The sequence below is a fragment of the Takifugu flavidus genome, chromosome 7, assembly GCF_003711565.1.
Source record: "Takifugu flavidus isolate HTHZ2018 chromosome 7, ASM371156v2, whole genome shotgun sequence".
Taxonomy (NCBI): Eukaryota; Metazoa; Chordata; class Actinopteri; order Tetraodontiformes; family Tetraodontidae; genus Takifugu; species Takifugu flavidus.
Window position 1 is genome coordinate 1,036,700 of NC_079526.1, and position 5,120 is coordinate 1,041,819.

The 5,120-nt window shown below is 51.5% G+C and overlaps 1 long non-coding RNA gene across 1 annotated transcript; it reads right to left on the reverse strand.

The window, feature by feature from the left end:
• Positions 1-4,179: 4,179 nt before the first annotated feature.
• Positions 4,180-4,908, reverse strand: LOC130528266 (uncharacterized). Its single transcript, XR_008951252.1, has 2 exons — positions 4,796-4,908; positions 4,180-4,719 (listed from the first exon to the last, which is right to left on the reverse strand). It is a non-coding gene; the product is annotated as an uncharacterized LOC130528266 (long non-coding RNA).
• Between the last annotated feature and the right edge of the window lie 212 nt (positions 4,909-5,120).

Genomic DNA, 5,120 nt, shown 5'->3' on the forward strand with positions numbered 1-5,120 from the left:
AGAATCGGCGACAAAGGGCAACCCTGGCGGGGACCAACCCTCACCAGAAACGAATTTGACTTACTGCCAGCAATGCGGACCAAACTCTGACACCGATCGTACAGGGAACGGACGGCCCGTATCGGCGGGCCCGACACCCCATACTCTCGGAGGACCCCCCACATGACCCCCTGAGGGACACGGTCGAATGCCTTCTCCAAGTCCACAAAACACATGTGGACTGGTTGGGCAAACTCCCATGCACCCTTGAGGACCCTGCTGAGGGTGTAGAGCTGGTCCACTGTTCCACGCCCAGGACCAAAACCACATTGCTCCTCCTGAATCCGAGGTTCGACTATCTGGCGGACCCTCCTGTCCAGTACCCCTGAATAGACCTTACCAGGGAGGCTGAGGAGTGTGAGCCCCCTATAGTTGGAACACAGCCTCCGGTCCCCCCTCTTAAAAAGAGGGACTACCACCCCGGTTTGCCAATCCAGCGGCACTGCCCCCGATGTCCACGCGATGCTGCAGAGTCGAGTCAACCACGACAGCCCTACAACATCCAGAGCCTTAAGGAACTCTGGGCGGATCTCATCCACCCCGGGGCCCTGCCACCGAGGAGTTTTCTGACTACCTTGGCAACTTCAGCCCCGGAGATATGAGAGCCTATCCCCAGGTCCCCAGGCCCTACTTCCTCACTGGAAGGCGTGTTGGTGGGATTGAGGAGGTCCTCGAAGTATTCCTTCCACCGATCCTCACCGAACACTTCCCATGCCCGGGTCTTTGCCTCGGCAACAGCCGTAGCTGCACTCCACTTGGCCTGCCGGTACCTATCTGCTGCCTCAGGAGTCCCACAGGCCAGTAAGGCCCGATACGACTCCTTCTTCAGCTTGACGGCATCCCTCACCGCTGGTGTCCACCAGCGGGTTCTGGCATTGCCGCCACGACAGGCACCAACCACCTTGTGGCCACAGCAGCGGTCAGCTGCCTCAACAATTGAGGCAAGGAACATGGTCCACTCGGACTCAATGTCCCCCGCCTCCCCCAGGACATAGTCAAAGCTCTCCCGGAGGTGTGAGTTGAAGCTCCTTCTGACAGGAGACTCTGCCAGGCGTTCCCAGCAGACCCTCACGACACGTTTGGGCCTGCCGGGTCTGTCCGGCATCCTTCCCCACCATCGGAGCCAACTCACCACCAGGTGGTGATCAGTTGACAGCTCCACCCCTCTCTTCACCCGAGTGTCCAGAACATGCGCAACCGCAAATCCGATGACACAACCACAAAGTCAATCATCGATCTGCGGCCTAACGTGTCCTGGTGCCAAGTGCACATGTGGACGTCTTTATGCCTGAACAAGGTGTTCGTTATGGACAATCTGAGATGAGCACAGAAGTCCAATAGCAAAACACCACCCGGGTTCAGATCAGGGGGGCCGTTCTTCCCAATCACACCTCTCCAGGTCACACTGTCATTGCCAACGTGAGCATTGAAGTCGCCCAGGAGGACGAGGGAGCCCCCAGAAGGAGCACTCTCCAGCACTCCTCTAAGGACTCCAAAAAGGGTGGATACGCCAATGGACACTCCTGCAGGTAGTGAGCCCACGGGAAGGGGGTCCCATGTTGCCTCTTCGGGCTGTGCCCGGCTGGACTCCATGGGCAGAGGACCGGCCACCAGACGCTCGCCAACGCGCCCCACCCCCAGGCCTGGCTCCAGGAGGGGGCCCCGGTGACCCACATCCGGGCAAGGGAAACTTGACACCAATGTTGTTTTGGGCTACGCTTTGTCTGATCCCTCACCTAGGACCTGTTTGCCATGGGTGGCCCTACCAGGGGCATATCGCCTCAGACAACGGAGCTCCTAGGATCATTGGGAAACGCAAACCCCTCCACCACGATAAGGTGGTAGCCCAGGAGAAGAATAAATACAATTTGATTTTATCACATAGGTTCAAACTGTTTCAGCTGTTTGGAGATCAGAAGTATTAAACTCCTTGTACCTTCAGCAGCCAGTTTAACACGAGAAGACTCCTCAGCTGTATACAAAATTTAATTTGTCTTTTGTGCAGACAAAATAAGGTAGTGAAAAGTCTGAGCTTTAGATACTTTTTCCTCTGGTACATCTTCTCAATACACACTGAAAACATGTATTAAAATTAAAAATTTTCCAAAAAAAAGGCATACCTTTAAATCTGGCCAGTGGGATTTCGTCTGTTTGAAGAGGTCACCAATAGATGATGCCAATTATGTTGTCTGTTTGACAACAGATGTTGAACAGATGAACAATACACTGCCAGAACATGCAACAGAAAGACAATCTCCAACCCTCATATTCAATGTCATTTTTGTTCATGTGTGAGCCTTTTGATGATCGATCATTTTCTATTACCCTTTTCTCAATAGTCAATCAATCAAATCATCTTTATTTATATAGTGTCTGTTAAAATCAAAATTGTTTCTAGGCACTTTACAGAATCCTAGGGCCTGAACCCAACAAGCAACAGTGGCAAGGAAAAACTCCCCTTTGACAGGAAGAAACCCTGAGCAGGACCAGGCTCATGTACGGGGACCCTCCTGCTGATGGCCATCTGGGTAGAGAGGGAGGACAAGGGGGAGGATGGGCAGAGGAGAGAATAGGCAGAGATCAGGGAAATACATTAATTATAAGAGGTAAATGGGTTAATGGGGTCAGAGGTCAACAGGTCGGTGCATAGCTATGAAGTAGACAATACCTGTAGATGGATACAGAGCAACAAGGAGCTTACCCAGGACCAGGTCGCAGGAATTAGAAGCGTTCAAAGAACACATCAAGAATGCAGATGGAAAAATTTAATTCACCCATGAAGATGTCAGAGGATCAAGTCTGGCCTTCTTGGATAGTGCTCTGCACATCGAAGGAGATGGGAGCCTGAACATCAAGATCTACAGAAAATCCACCCACACAGACCAATACCTTCTTTTTGGCTCCACCAACCACTGGAGCACAAACTAGGTGTCATCAGAACCTCACACCACCAGGCCCAGAATGTTCCCACCAAAATGGAGGGAAAGTAGGAAGAACAGAAGCACATCAAGACAGACCTCAAATCCTGTGGCTAATCTGGCTGGTCCTTCATCAAATCTGCAAGAAAACCCAGAAGAGATAGAAGAGAATTAGCCAAAAACGGGAAAAAAAAATTGTCATTCTATATGTTGCAGGGCTTTCTGAGAAGATCAGGCGGATATTTAACAAATACAACATTCCGTTGCACTTCAAGACCTCCAACACCATGAAGCAGAAGCTCGTCCAACCAAAGGACAAAACACTGAGACACAAACAGAGCAGCGTAATTTCTGCAGTCCAGTGTAACAAAGAACACCGAGACCTGTAAGAACCACTCCTTAAGTGCCTGGCACATATGGAAGAGCCAAGTCCTCAGGCCAGGAATTAGTAGTTAACCTGCCACTGTAGAACAAAGGAAATTCGCTTGAGGACAGTGATGTACAGGTTTTGGCCAGGGAAGATAAATGGTTGGAGAGAGGAGTAAAAGATGTTGTCTATGTCAAACTGGAAAGACAATAATTAAACAGAGGTGGGGCTCTGAGACATAATCTCTCAACTGTTTACAATACATTTCTCATAAACCTCCAGAGGAAGAGAAGAGGCCACTCACCAAGCAAAAATCCAATTTATAATGATATTTACATAAATACATGAGTCCAATTTCATCACTAATTTTTGTCTATAATCACAACTTGGCCTCTCTGCTGCTGCTGCCTGCGAGACCGTACACACCTGGTGTCAAAGCTTCAGACATCGCACCCCCAGTCCCTCCTTCTCATCTCGAATGACTTTAATCATGCTTCTCTGTCCTCCACTCTCCCAACCTTCACCCAGTATGTGAAATACCACACAAGAGACAATAGATGTTTGGATTTAATGTACGTGAACACCAGGGATGCATACACCTCCTCACCCTTCCCCCCGCTGGGCCATTCTGATCATAACCTGGTTTGTCTGTCCCCTGCATAGATACCTATGGTGAATAAACAACCACCCACCAAGAGGTATGTAAGGAGCTGGTCTGAGGAGACTAGCATGTGTGGCGGGGGCAGAGCGGTGGTGGAACGGTGGATGACAACGCCACCTGGGGAATTTCACCCCAGGAATTAACCGGAAACAGGCACGCGCAGATACGGTTCGGTTCCAGAGGCAGAGACAGGATTGAGGGTTAGGCAGTACAATTTTATTAAACACAACTCAACACCGAAATAGCTCGGCTGTACAAAAATCAAACAAAAGGGGGTGGACAGGGCTGGGGCCCCACCGGCAGGTGAAACTCAATTAGGGGAAATAAACAAACTAAAAACACCCGTGCTACTACAAACAAAACTACACACGAAAGGTGTGGTAAAACGCCCTCCACCAGGGGTTGGGTCCCCGCCGTGGCCCGCAGCACCTGTCCACAAAGAAAAGAGAACAATTAAAACACGGTTAAGAGTCTAAAAATTGAGAGTAATAGCTCCGTAGTCGCCTCGGCGGCACCACTACGTCTCAGCGCCGTCCCTCGAGCGAAGGGGGGCGAGAGAGAGAGAGAGAGAGCGCGAGAGCGAACAGGAGAGAGAGTCCCGAAAACGGGACGGAGCCAAAGCAGCAGTGGGTCCAGTACGCGAGGTAGTCCGTGCCGACTGTTTGGTGGCGCCACCACTCCGTGAAGGGTTCCCGCTGGGGCAACGCGACCCACCGACGCCAGCCGGCAGTCAACTGCAACAAGGACAGCGCCATTAACTTTTATCGACCGAGTGCGGGAAAGTCAGTGACGCGCATTGCTGCGCCTTACCTGCCCAGGGTAAACTAGCGCGCGTGCCCTCACGGCAAAGCGCTCTAGGTGGAAGGATGGCGGGAGGAAGCACCAACCTTCTTGGCGCTGCCAAACAGCATGCTCGCGCTGTGTGAAACAGTTTGTTGGTTGAACCGCCCAGATAAGCCGCAACCCCGCCGTACCGTCGAAGGGGGAAAAACAACTAAAGTCAGCTGGAGGCAGTGCCTTATATAAACCTTTTCTCCCCACCCACCAATTAAGGCACTACCTCCATAGGACACCTGTTCGGAGGGCAGGCCACGCCCTGCCACATCCACCCCTACCTTTTGGATCGTCGACCCGA